The following is a 14,605-nucleotide window of genomic DNA, read 5'->3' as shown; positions in this document are numbered from 1 at the left end:
GAGCTCTAACATACCCCATTAAATTCATATAAGTTTGGCTACACGCACATAAGGATTCTGTGCAAAACTGAGAAATAATAGATTTTTGTATTACAGCAAATTCGGCTGATATCCCCCCCCAAAAAAACAAAAAAACAAATGTATTTAAAGGAATACTAAACTCATATTTTTTCATCATTCAGAAACAGTATGCAATTTTAACCAACTTTCTAATTTACTCCTATAATAATTTGTTCTTTGTTCTCTTGCTATCTTTATTTTAAAAGCAAGAATGTAAAGCTTAGGAGCAGGTCCATTTTAGGTTCAGCACCCTGGATAGTGCTTGCTTATTGTTGGCTACATTTAGCCCCCAATAAGCACGCGTAACCCTGGTTCTGAACCAAAGATGGGCCAGCTCCTAAGCTTTACATTCCACCTTTTAAAATAAAGATAGCAAGAGAACAAAGAAAAAATTATAGTAAGAGTGAATTTGAAAGTTGCTTAAAATTTAGGGTGACCATATTGCTTCTTTAAAAAGGGACACATATCAAAAATACATATGTCAGGGTGGGTTCTTATACAAAACATTTCTTAAAACAGCCCTGGCATATGTATTTTTCATATGTGTCCCTTTTTAAAGCGGCAATATGGTCACCCTATTAACATTGCATGATCTGTCTAAATCATGAAAGAAAAAAAATTGGGTTTAGTATCTCTATCCCTTTAAAGGGACAGTCAAGTCCAAAAAAAACTTTCATGTTTCAAATAGGGCATGTAATTGTAAACAACTTTCCAATTTACTTTTATCACCAATTTTGCTTTGTTCTCTTGGTATTCTTAGTTAAAAGCTAAACCTAGGAAGGTTCATATGATAATTTCTAAACCCTTGAAGGCCGCCTCTTATTACATGCTTTTCTATTTGCTTTTCACAACAGGGGAGAGCTAGTTCATGTAATCCATATAGATAACATTGTAATCACACCCGTCGCTTGTGGCAGACACTGCACTAATTGGCTAAAATGAAAGTCAATAGATAATAAATAAAATGTCATGTGATCAGGGGGCTGTCAGAAGATGCTTACATACAATTTAATTACAGAGATAAAAAGTATATTAATATAACTAAGTTGGTTACGCAAAACTGGGAAATGGGTAATAAAGGGATTATCTATCTTTTTAAACAACAAAAATTCTGGTGTTGACTGTCCCTTTAAATACAAATAGAAACCCTTTTGCACTATATATCTGCAAACATTCTGCTATAATGGTAACTTTTAATGTGAAAGTGGCATACTGCAGATAGGGCTGTAGGTCACATGCATGTCCGTTCCTTCTGATGCATGCTCAGTGCCGCTGATGATGTACAGCACAGCACCAATGCAACATGACGCATCCACAGGAGACAAAATTGCAACCTACAGCTAAATGAGCAGCAGATTGAGCATTCATTAAAAGTCATCACTGAAGGAGCAATAACAGTGGTAGATTTGCAAATATATTACAAAAATGCTTCTACCAGTATGTGTATCAATTTTATGACTTACTTATAACTTGCAACCTTAGAACATATAAAACACTTCCCTAGGTCAAATACACATAATATATAGTTCAATACATGGCAAAAAGGGAAAAAGAATTTACACAATATTGTAACATAGTGGATCTGTATTAACACAATCCCTCAAAACACTATATTATCATACAAAAAAATTGTTTTTATTGCATATATTTTAATCCCCCATGGATGCCTCTTCTGCTGAAATTCCTTTTTTGAGAAGCTTGACAAACAGGCAGTTCAACCAATCACAAATGCACCACAAACAGGCAGTTCAGCCAATCACAAATGCACCACAAACAGGCAGTTCAGCCAATCACAAATGCACCACAAGTACTATATCTTTATACAGGAGCCCTCACTCGCCAACTGTATTGGATGGCACTGGTTACTGGTACGTAATTGGTTTAACCACCTGCCTGTCATCTTTCTTAAAAAAATTAATTTCAGGAAATGTGGCCAAGGTGGGATTGATATACACACAATAAAAGTTATGGTTTTGATGATAATTGTGTTTTGAGAGATTGAATTAATACAGATCGACTGCATTGTTGGAATACTCTTAACCCCTTAATGACCACAGCACTTTTCCATTTTCTGACCGTTTGGGACCAAGGCTATTTTTACATTTCTGCAGTGTTTGTGTTTAGCTGTAATTTTCCTCTTACTCATTTACTGTACCCACACACATTATATACCGTTTTTCTCGCCATTAAATGGACTTTCTAAAGATACCATTATTTTCATCATGTCTTATAATTTACTATAAAAAAAATATAAAATATGAGGAAAAAATGGAAAAAAACACACTTTTTCTAACTTTGACCCCCAAAATCTGTTACACATCTGCAACCACCAAAAAACACCCATGCTAAATAGTTTCCAAATTTTGTCCTGAGTTTAGAAATACCCAATGTTTACATGTTCTTTGCTTTTTTTGCAATTTATAGGGAAATAAATACAAGAAGCACTTTGCTATTTCCAAACCACTTTTTTTCAAACTTAGCGCTAGTTACATTGGAACACTGATATCTGTCAGGAATCCCTGAATATCCCTTGACATGTAAATATTTTTTTTTAGAAGACATCCCAAAGTATTGATCTAGGCCCATTTTGGTATATTTCATGCCACCATTTCACCGCCAAATGCGATCAAATAAAAAAAATTGTTCACTTTTTTACACATTTTGTTACAAACTTTAGGTTTCTCACTGAATTTATTTACAAACAGCTCGTGCAATTATGGCACAAATGGTTGTAAATGCTTCTCTGGAATCCCCTTTTTTCATAAATAGCAGACATATATGGATTTGGTGTTGCTTTTTGGTAATTAGAAGGCCGTTAAATGCCACTGCGCACCACACGTGTATTATGCCCAGCAATGAAGGGGTTAATTAGGGAGCATGTAGGGAGCTTGTAGGGTTAATTTTAGCTTTATTGTAGTGTAGTAGACAACCCTAAGTATTGATCTAGGCCCATTTTGGTATATTTCATGCCACCATTTCAACGCCAAATGCGATTAAATAAAAAAAAAAAGTAAAATTTTTCACAATTTTAGGTTTCTCACTGAAATCATTTACAAACAGCTTGTGCAATTATGGCACAAATGGTTGTAAATGCTTCTCTGGGATCCCCTTTGTTGAGAAATAGCAGACATACATGGCTTTGGCGTTGCTTTTTGGTAATTAGATGGCCGCTAAATGCCGCTGCGCATCACACGTGTATTATGGCTAGCAGTGAAGGGGTTAATTAGGTAGCATGTAGGGAGCTTGCAGGGTTAATTTTAGCTTTAGTGTAGAGATCAGCCTCCCACCTGACACATTACACCCCCTGATCCCTCCCAAACAGCTCTCTTCCCTCCCCCACCCCACAATTGTCCCCGCCATGTTAAGTACTGGCAGAAAGTCTGCCAGTACTAAAAAAAAAAAGCTATCCTTGATAAAAAATAAATTAAAAAAAAAAGAGGCATATTTACATATGCTGCTCTGGAGGATCCCCCCTTAGCCCCCAACCTCCCTGATACCCCCCAAACAGCTCTTTACCCATCCCCCTCTAACTTATTAGTAGCCATCTTTGGTACTGGCAGCTGTCTGCCAGTACCCAGTTTATAGTAAAACATGTTTTTATTATTTTTTTTTTAAACAATTTTCTGTAGTGTAGCTTGCCCCCCCCCCAAAAGACCAACCCACCACCCCTCCCAGATCTCTCAGATCTACATATATTTAAATATATTTGGCAATCACTGCCACTTTTCTCCCATCATTTTTCTGTAGTGTAGCGGTTCCCACCCGCTTCCTACCCCTGCGCGCGCACCCGGCGTTCCCGCCCACGATCCCGCCCCCCTCCACATCATACGGCCCATCGATGGCCGCCCACCCGCCTCCCAGACTGGCTCCCACCCACCAACGAAACCGGCCATCGATGTCCGGTACAGAGAGGGCCACAGAGTGGCTCTCTCTGCATCGGATGGCCAAGGGGGGTTATTGCAGGATGCCTCGATGTTGAGGCATCACTGCAATAACCGGAAAGCAGCTGGAAGCGAGCAGGATCGCTTCCAGCTGCTTTCCAGACCAAGGACGTACGCCACACGTCCTCGGTCATTAACTGTATTTATTTTGAGGACGTGTGGCGTACGTCCTTGGTCGTTAAGGGGTTAAAGGGACAGTCAAGTAAAAAAAAAAAAAAACTTTCATGATTTAAATAGGGCATGTAATTTTAAACAACTTTCCAATGTACTTTTATCACCAATTTAGCTTTGTTTCCTTGGTATTCTTAGTTGAAAGCTAAACCTAGGAGGTTCATATGCTAATTTCTTAGACCTTGACATTTTGACAATGTTTCACCACTAGAGGGCGTTAGTTCATGTGTTTCATATAGATAACATTGAGCTCATGCACGTGAAGCTCCTAGGAGTCAGCACTGATTGGCTAAAATGCAAGTCTGTCAAAAGAACTGAAATAAGGGGGCAGTTTTCAGAGGCTTAGATACAAGATAATCACAGAGGTAAAAAGTGTATTAATATAACTGTGTTGGTTTTGCAAAACTGGGGAACGGGTAATAAAGGGATGATCTATCTTTTTAAACAGCAAAAATTCTGGTGTTGACTGTCCCTTTAATATTGTGTAAAGGGATTTCCCTGAGTTTACCATTACTTTAATTAGTTATATAACTCCAACATGTTCTATTCTGAAATTAAAATGACAAGTTTTAAAGTCATCAAAAGAGACTGAAAAGTGAAAATTAAAAATAAATAAAAATACAGATTTCCTTTAGTCTACAATACATATAAGCCCCAGGCCAAACCTCAGTTTCACAAAGTAGTTACATTTTTCTCCAGCCAGCCAAGGGATATAAAACCCAAACATTTTCTTTTGTGATTCAGACAGAGCAGACCCTTTAAAAAAAGTTTCCAATTGACTTTTATTATAAAAATGTATTTGTTCCCATGGTGTTGAATAGATACTTAGGTAGGTATCTGAAGAACTACATGGCAGGAAATAATGCTTCTGCAAATGGATAACATTCTGGCAAAATTGCTGTCATCTAGTGCACAAAAAATGAGCCTGTTCCTAAACGTAATACCCTGCTTTTCAACAAAAGATACCAAAGGAACAAAGGAAACTGAATAGAATAAATTATACAGTTGTTTAAACTTGCATGCTCTATCTGAATCATCAAGAAAAAAATAATATCCCTTTTAGTACTTCTTTATTCTGTGCATAGCTTCAACAGTGTTGAAACCAAGCCCTTGTGTGAAACTGGAGAATAGGTTAACTCATTCCTGTTTTGCAACATATTTTATTTTATACGTACATAAAAATGACTAAAAACAAAGGAGAACCTATTTTGCCCCTTTAGGAAACATGCACAGCTTTCAAATGAGATCAATACCTGACAGAAAATGTTTTATCTAATAACTAATATAGCTAAATAAGGGCATTAAAACAAAGAACAAACACTGACTATATTTTATAAGTATAGCACTGAGGATATTCCTCACCTCCCTTTAGTCATGGGAGTCGCCATTTTGAAATATAGCATTCACTACATTCCAGGGCTGTTGTGTTTGCGCATGTGCAGAAACTCTCCTTCAGTGAGATACCCACGGTGAAAACTAGGTTTCGAAATGGCAACCTCCATAATTAGAGGATTTATATTTTTAAAAAAAAGAACATAAGACAAAAATTAAATAGGTGAAAAAATGAGAAGATGAATTAGAAAGTGGAAAACACATGTAGAATAACCAATATATTATAATATAGACTATTATAGGCAAAAGTGTAAGACAAAGTGAATGAGAAAAACAAAAAGAATATTAAAGCTATGTTTTTTTTATTTTCCATCTAAAAGAGGGTGTTTCAAAATGTATTACATTTTGTTTTTAAACTGCACGTTTGTTCCTGCTTTGAACGGTTTCTTTACAGACCATAGTACTGTGGGAGTTGACCTTATCAAAGCAATGAGAACTATGAGGAAATAGTACACATCTGAGACTTAAATGTAACTATCTTTTTTTACTCAGTCAAAAATGTTTTAATGCTGTTCCTTAATAAACAAGATTAAATGTACCATAGAAACATAGGATCTGAGTACATAAAAGAACCAGAGGGACAATGAATGTGACACATATATTTATCTAAAGTGTAGACTTTATTAATACTCAGCATTTTGTATTCCTATGTCTGTCACTATCACTATCAAGCAATACCACTATAGGAGGAGATATAAGTCCATATCAGCCAGTAAGAAATGTGTAGGGCTGCATTGGACACAAATGTGCTTTTTTGCAACTTTCAATTGTTTAACTTACTTTCTTCATATATATATATATATATATATATATATATATATATATATATACATACACATATATACACACACATTTAAAGGGACATTAAACCCAACAATGTTATTTCATGATTCAGACAGAGAATACAATTTTAAACATTACAATTTACTCCTATTATCTATTTTGCTTCATTCTTTAGATATCCTTTGTTAAAGAAATAGCAATGCACATGGATGAGCCAATCACATGAGGCAACTATGTGCAGCCACCAATCAGAAGCTACTGAGCCTATCTAGATATGCTTTTCAGGAAATATTATCAAGAGATTGAAGAAATTAGATAATAGAAGCATATTAGAAAGTTGTATAAAATGGTATTCTCTATCTGAACCTTGAAAGAAAAAATGTGGGTTTAATGTCCCTTTAAAGTGAAGGTCCATTTTGATGAATTAGTGCCCGGTTTTTAATAAACCTATTAAAAACAAGGGCACTTTAATTAATCAAAATTGACATTTCACTGTTTTCTTCAAAAACGTATCTTTTAATCCTGGCAGCCACTCCAGCGCTTCCTCCGCCCGTTGCAAGCGGTCTTCGCGGGTCCAAAATGACGAATCCGGCTTCCTCCAATCACAGCGTTGCATCAGGCCAAGATTCCCCCGGGGGGGAAGCTGTGATTGGAGGAAGCCTGTTTCGTCATCTCTGACATCTGCAGAGGCTTCCGACGGCCGGGCGAATCGCTGGAGCGGCATTCAGGATTAAAAGGTAAGTTTTTGAAGAAAACAGTGAAATGTCAATTTTGATGAATGAAAGTGCCCTTGTTTTTAATAGGTTTATTAAAAACCGGGCACTAATTCATCAAAATGGACCTTCACTTTGATTGCATCACAGGGTTAAAGGTAAATAAATCACTATTAAACTACAGCATTGCCTTATTGCACTATTTTTGCTATACTTATGTATTTAAATGCCTGCAAATGGATTAAACACATAGCTAAATTCACACCCAGAGCAGCCTGGCTGCACCTAATTGGCTCAGAGGTTGGGTTTAGCTCACAATCAGCAGTGTATTTCAGATCTGGAAATGACTGTAAAGGTACATTAAACACCATAGAGCTGTCCAATAACAGAAAATAATCCCCAATACTCATTAATCCATGAAGAACACATCTTGCACATGCATGTTGGCTATACCCAAGATTCCTTGTATACTGACTACCCGTTATTGTGTGTCTGTGCTCCTATACTTAGAGTTGCATGTGCCGTGGGCAAAATAGCTATGTTTCTGCATATCAGTAGAACTAATTAGGGCTCAGGATTACACATCAAATGACCTTCAACCCCAAGGAGAACCAAGGTTACAATTTGGCGGTGCTCGTACTAATGTAGGGATTGTGTTTTGTGATTATGTTCTAAAAATGTATTTTCAAGACAGAAAGTAACTAAAATACATCAGTTCACGTTAATTATCTATTGGCAGGCACAGTTTTTTTATTTTTTATTTCTAAGGTCTTTAAAGTCCTAAAGCTATGTGTTTAACTGTTTTTTTGGGGAGTAAGCACATAGCTATATTCAAGCAATAGTGAAAAAAGAATGCTCTAACGCATTAGAGTGTTTACTTATTGCCATTTTTTTGTTAATTTAATCACTCTTTAAAGTCAAAAAGTCTTGTCTTAAAGGGCCATGATACCCACATTTTTTCTTTCATGATTTAGAAAGAAAATGCATTTTTAAACATCTTTCTAATTTACTTCTATTATCTAATTTGTTTTATTCTCTTTATATTCTTTGTTGAAAAGCATATCTAGATATGCTCAGTAGCTGCTGATTGGTTGCTGCACATAGAAGCCTCATGTGATTGGCTCACCCACGTGCATTGCTTTTTCTTCAAATAAGGATATCTAAAAAATGAAGCAAAATAAATAATAGAAGTAAATTGTAATGTTGTTTAAATTTGTATGTTCTATCTGAATCATGAAAGAAAGATTTTGGGTTTAGTGGCCCTTTAAGTCAATCGTTACCTTCCAAAAAATGTAAGATTCAATTAGTTTATACCATGGAATATGCCCTTTGCAAAACAAAGAAGTTTTTAGAAGATATTACACTTCTTAAACTAGGGGGACCAGATTTCCCAGACCCCAATTCAGAACGTCTAAGACCCAAATTCGGGACACCTCATAATAGTTGAGGAGGTATTAAAACATTTGTTGAAAATGTTTAATTGATACAGGCACGTGAAAATAGTTTGCCTGCAATAAAAGCCTATAGTAAAACCTATTGCTAAGATAAAACTGTTGTCTTTAAAATAAAGAAGAGCTACTGTATTTTTCAGAGGTATTAAAGGGATACTGAACGCAAATTACAGAAATGTAAGCTGCCTCTGTATATCAGCCCATGCGATAGCTGTAAGTGTACCTACACATTTGATTTAAGTTAAAGGATACTGAGCTATTAACACATACTTAGTTTATCTGTCTTACTCGTGTTTATGGTTTTGAACACAGATTGCTTTGCTTCCTGCTCTGCATGACATGAAATTTATAGATTACGTAGGATTCAGTCACAATGACATGTAGTGTGCAGTCAGAATATTGAGGAGCTACGTACAGAACTTTACAAGCCAGATAATAAATTTGCATAAACGTTAGTAGCCAGGAATTCAATCTTATTAACTTTTGCTAGAAATTTGTAAAACCTTGCTATCACATATAAGAACTAGCCCAGTTCTGCACACGCTGCACATGATATGGTTGATCCCTAAACAGCAGCAGCACAAAAGCATTTATCATTACAATGCCCTGCTGTAGTATAGAAGAACTACCCTAGCTCGAGAGCATCAGCACACACTGCACGTGGCACAGATGGTCCCTGTATAGTAACAGGAGACAGGCATTGATCCATACTATGCTCTGCTGTAGTATAGAACTACCGTAGCTCTGCATGCACTGTACCTGGCACAGATGGTCCCTATATAGCAGCAGACAGGCATTGATAATTACTATGCCCTGCTTTAGTACAGAAGTATTGAACTAACCAAGCTCTGCAATCACTGTAGTAGCAGAAAACAGGCATTGATCACCACTATGAAGATCGCCAAAACTATCCTGTGTCACTGTGCAGCCACTAGGGACTTCCTGTTGGATTAGAGTAGTAACTGCAGCAGAGTTTACGAAACATAAAGTTGGTTCTTGTTATTTACACATTGGGACAAGGAACACAAAACCCATTTGAGCAAATTTAGGACAAACCAGCACAGCATAGCTCAGCCCTTTAAAAAATTAGGAACAGACTGACTAAATTCAGGACTGTCCCTAACAAAAAAATATAATAATTAGGGCACACTCCCCAAATTCAGCACTGTCCCTAGGGTCATCAGGTCACCTTAATTACATATAAAGTATGCTCATTTTACAGTAAGAGAAATAAAAACAGAATTTATGCTTACCTGATAAATTACTTTCTCCAACGGTGTGTCCGGTCCACGGCGTCATCCTTACTTGTGGGATATTCTCTTCCCCAACAGGAAATGGCAAAGAGTCCCAGCAAAGCTGGTCACATGATCCCTCCTAGGCTCCGCCCACCCCAGTCATTCGACCGACGGACAGGAGGAAATATATATAGGAGAAACCATATGATACCGTGGTGACTGTAGTTAGAGAAAATAATTCATCAGACCTGATTAAAAAACCAGGGCGGGCCGTGGACCGGACACACCGTTGGAGAAAGTAATTTATCAGGTAAGCATAAATTCTGTTTTCTCCAACATTGGTTTGTCCGGTCCACGGCGTCATCCTTACTTGTGGGAACCAATACCAAAGCTTTAGGACACGGATGAAGGGAGAGAGCAAATCAGGTCACCTAAACGGAAGGCACCACAGCTTGCAAAACCTTTCTCCCAAAAATAGCCTCCGAAGAAGCAAAAGTATCAAATTTGTAAAATTTGGCAAAAGTGTCCAGTGAAGACCAAGTCGCTGCCTTACATATCTGGTCAATAGAAGCCTCGTTCTTGAAGGCCCATGTGGAAGCCACAGCCCTAGTGGAGTGAGCTGTGATTCTTTCAGGAGGCTGCCGTCCGGCAGTCTCATAAGCCAAACGGATAATGCTTTTAAGCCAAAAGGAAAGAGAGGTAGAAGTCGCTTTTTTGACCTCTCCTTTTACCAGAATAAACAACAAACAAGGAAGATGTTTGTCTGAAATCTTTAGTAGCCTCTAAATAGAACTTTAGAGCACGGACAATGTCCAAATTGTGTAACAAACGTTCCTTCTTTGAAACTGGATTCGGACACAAAGAAGGTACAACTATCTCCTGGTTAATATTTTTGTTAGAAACAACTTTAGGAAGAAAACCAGGCTTAGTACGCAAAACCACCTTATCTGCATGGAACACCAGATAAGGAGGAGAACACTGCAGAGCAGATAACTCTGAAACTCTTCTAGCAGAAGAAATTGCAACCAAAACCAAAACTTTCCAAGATAGTAACTTAATATCTACGGAATGTAAGGGTTCAAACGGAACCCCTTGAAGAACTGAAAGAACTAGATTTAGACTCCAGGGAGGAGTCAAAGGTCTGTAAACAGGCTTGATCCTAACCAGAGCCTGAACAAATGCTTGAACATCTGGCACAGCTGCCAGTCTTTTGTGTAGTAAGACAGATAAAGCAGAGATCTGTCCCTTTAGAGAACTTGCAGATAAACCTTTCTCCAAACCTTCTTGAAGAAAGGAGAGAATCTTAGGAATTTTTATCTTATTCCATGGGAATCCTTTGGATTCACACCAACAGATATATTTTTTCCATATTTTATGGTAAATTTTTCTAGTTACAGGTTTTCTGGCCTGAACCAGAGTATCTATCACCGAATCTGAAAACCCACGCTTTGATAGAATCAAGCGTTCAATCTCCAAGCCGTCAGTTGGAGGGAGACCAGATTTGGGTGTTCGAATGGACCTTGAACAAGAAGGTCCTGTCTCAAAGGTAGCTTCCATGGTGGAGCCGATGACATATTCACCAGGTCTGCATACCAAGTCCTGCGTGGCCACGCAGGAGCTATCAAGATCACCGAGGCCCTCTCCTGATTGATCCTGGCTACCAGCCTGGGAATGAGAGGAAACGGTGGGAATACGTAAGCTAGATTGAAAGTCCAAGGTGCTACTAGAGCATCTACTAGAGTCGCCTTGGGATCCCTGGATCTGGACCCGTAGCAAGGAACCTTGAAGTTCTGACGAGACGCCATCAGATCCATGTCTGGAATGCCCCATAATTGAGTTATTTGGGCAAAGATTTCCGGATGGAGTGCCCACTCCCCCGGATGAAATGTCTGACGACTCAGAAAATCTGCTTCCCAATTTTCCACTCCTGGGATGTGGATCGCAGACAAGTGGCAGGAGTGATCCTCTGCCCATTGAATTATTTTGGTCACTTCTTTCATCGCCAGGGAACTCTTTGTTCCCCCTTGATGATTGATATAAGCAACAGTCGTCATGTTGTCTGATTGGAACCTTATGAATTTGGCCTTTGCTAGTTGAGGCCAAGCTCTGAGAGCATTGAATATCGCTCTCAGTTCCAGAATGTTTATCTGGAGAAGAGACTCTTCCCGAGACCATAGACCCTGAGCTTTCAGGGATTCCCAGACCGCACCCCAGCCCACTAGACTGGCGTCGGTCGTGACAATGACCCACTCTGGCCTGCGGAAGCTCATTCCCTGGGACAGATGGTCCAGGGTCAGCCACCAACGGAGTGAATCTCTGGTCTTTTGATCTACTTGAATCATTGGAGACAAGTCTGTATAATCCCCATTCCACTGTTTGAGCATGCACAGTTGTAATGGTCTTTGATGAATTCGTGCAAAAGGAACTATGTCCATTGTTGCAACCATCAATCCTATTACTTCCATGCACTGCGCTATGGAAGGACGAGGAACAGAATGAAGTACTTGACAAGAGCTTAGAAGTTTTGATTTTCTGACCTCTGTCAGAAAAATCCTCATTTCTAAGGAATCTATTATTGTTCCCAAGAAGGGAACTCTTGTTGACGGGGAAAGAGAACTCTTCTCTTTGTTCACCTTCCATCCGTGAGATGTGAGGCTAGAACGATGTCCGTATGAGCCTTTGCCTTTGACAGGGACGACGCTTGTATTAGAATGTCGTCCAAGTAAGGTACTACTGCAATGCCCCTTGGTCTTAGAACCGCTAGAAGGGACCCTAGCACCTTTGTGAAAATCCTTGGAGCAGTGGCTAATCCGAATGGAAGAGCCACAAACTGGTAATGTTTGTCCAGAAAAGCGAACCTTAGGAACTGATGATGTTCCTTGTGGATAGGGATATGTAGGTACGCATCCTTTAGATCCACGGTAGTCATAAATTGACCTTCCTGGATGGTGGGTATAATCGTTCGAATAGTTTCCATTTTGAACGATGGTACCCTGAGAAATTTGTTTAGGTTCTTCAAATCCAGAATTGGTCTGAACGTTCCCTCTTTTTGGGAACTACGAACAGATTGGAATAAAATCCCATTCCTTGTTCCTTTATTGGAACTGGGTGTATCACTCCCATCTTTAACAGGTCTTCTACACAATGTAAGAATGCCTGTCTCTTTATTTGGTTTGAGGATAAGTGAGACTTGTGGAACCTTCCCCTTGGGGGTAGTTCCTTGAATTCCAGGAGATAACCTTGAGAAACTATTTCTAGCGCCCAAGGATCCTGAACATCTCTTGCCCAAGCCTGAGCAAAGAGAGAGAGTCTGCCCCCCACCAGATCCGGTCCCGGATCGGGGGCTACTCCTTCATGCTGTTTTGTTAGCAGTGGCAGGCTTCTTGGCCTGCTTACCCTTGTTCCAGCCTTGCATTGGTTTCCAGGCTGGTTTGGGTTGTGAGACATTACCCTCTTGCTTAGAGGATGCAGAATTAGAGGCTGGTCCATTTCTGCGAAAGGGATGAAAATTAGGCTTATTTTTAGCCTTAAAAGACCTATCCTGTGGAAGGGCGTGGCTCTTTCCCCCAGTGATGTCTGAAATAATCTCTTTCAAATCAGGTCCAAATAAAGTTTTACCTTTGAAAGGAATGTTAAGCAATTTTGTCTTGGATGACACATCCGCTGACCAAGACTTTAGCCAAAGCGCTCAGCGCGCCACGATAGCAAACCCTGAATTTTTCGCCGCTAATTTTGCTAATTGCAAAGCGGCATCTAAAATAAAAGAGTTAGACAATTTAAGTGCGTGAACTCTGTCCATAACCTCCTCATATGGAGTTTCTCTACTGAGCGACTTTTCTAGTTCCTCGAACCAGAACCACGCTGCCGTAGTGACAGGAACAATGCATGAAATTGGTTGTAGAAGGTAGCCTTGCTGTACAAAAATCTTTTTAAGCAAACCCTCCAATTTTTTATCCATAGGATCTTTGAAAGCACAACTATCTTCAATAGGAATAGTAGTGCGTTTGTTTAGAGTAGAAACTGCCCCCTCGACCTTGGGGACTGTCTGCCATAAGTCCTTTCTGGGGTCGACCATAGGAAATAATTTCTTAAATATAGGGGGAGGAACAAAAGGTATGCCGGGCTTTTCCCACTCTTTATTTACTATGTCCGCCACCCGCTTGGGTATAGGAAAAGCGTCGGGGGGCACCGGAACCTCTAGGAACCTGTCCATCTTGCATAATTTCTCTGGAATGACCAAATTGTCACAATCATCCAGAGTAGATAATACCTCCTTAAGCAGTGCGCGGAGATGTTCTAATTTAAATTTAAATGTCACAACATCAGGTTCAGCTTGATGAGAAACTTTACCTGAATCTGAAATTTCTCCCTCAGACAAAACCTCCCTCATGGCCCCTTCAGATTGGTGTGAGGGTATGACAGAACAATTATCATCAGCGTCCTCTTGCTCTTCAGTGTTTAAAACAGAGCAATCGCGCTTTCTCTGATAAGTAGGCATTTTGGATAAAAGATTTGCTATGGAGTTATCCATTACAGCCGTTAATTGTTGCATGGTAATAAGTATTGGCGCACTAGATGTACTAGGGGCCTCCTGCATGGGCAAAACTGGTGTAGACACAGAAGGAGATGATGTAGTATCATGTTTACTCCCCTCATTTGAGGAATCATCTTGGGCAATATCATTATTTGTGGCAGTACTGTCCTTACTTTGTTTGGACGCTATGGCACAATTATCACATAAATTTAAATGGGGAGACACATTGGCTTTCATACATATAGAACATAGCTTATCTGAAGGTACAGACATGTTAAACAGGCTTAAACTTGTCAACAAAGCACAAAAAACGTTTTAAAATAAA

Source organism: Bombina bombina, chromosome 3 (genome assembly GCF_027579735.1).
Source record: "Bombina bombina isolate aBomBom1 chromosome 3, aBomBom1.pri, whole genome shotgun sequence".
Classification (NCBI taxonomy): Eukaryota; Metazoa; Chordata; class Amphibia; order Anura; family Bombinatoridae; genus Bombina; species Bombina bombina.
This window is presented reverse-complemented; position numbering follows the sequence as displayed.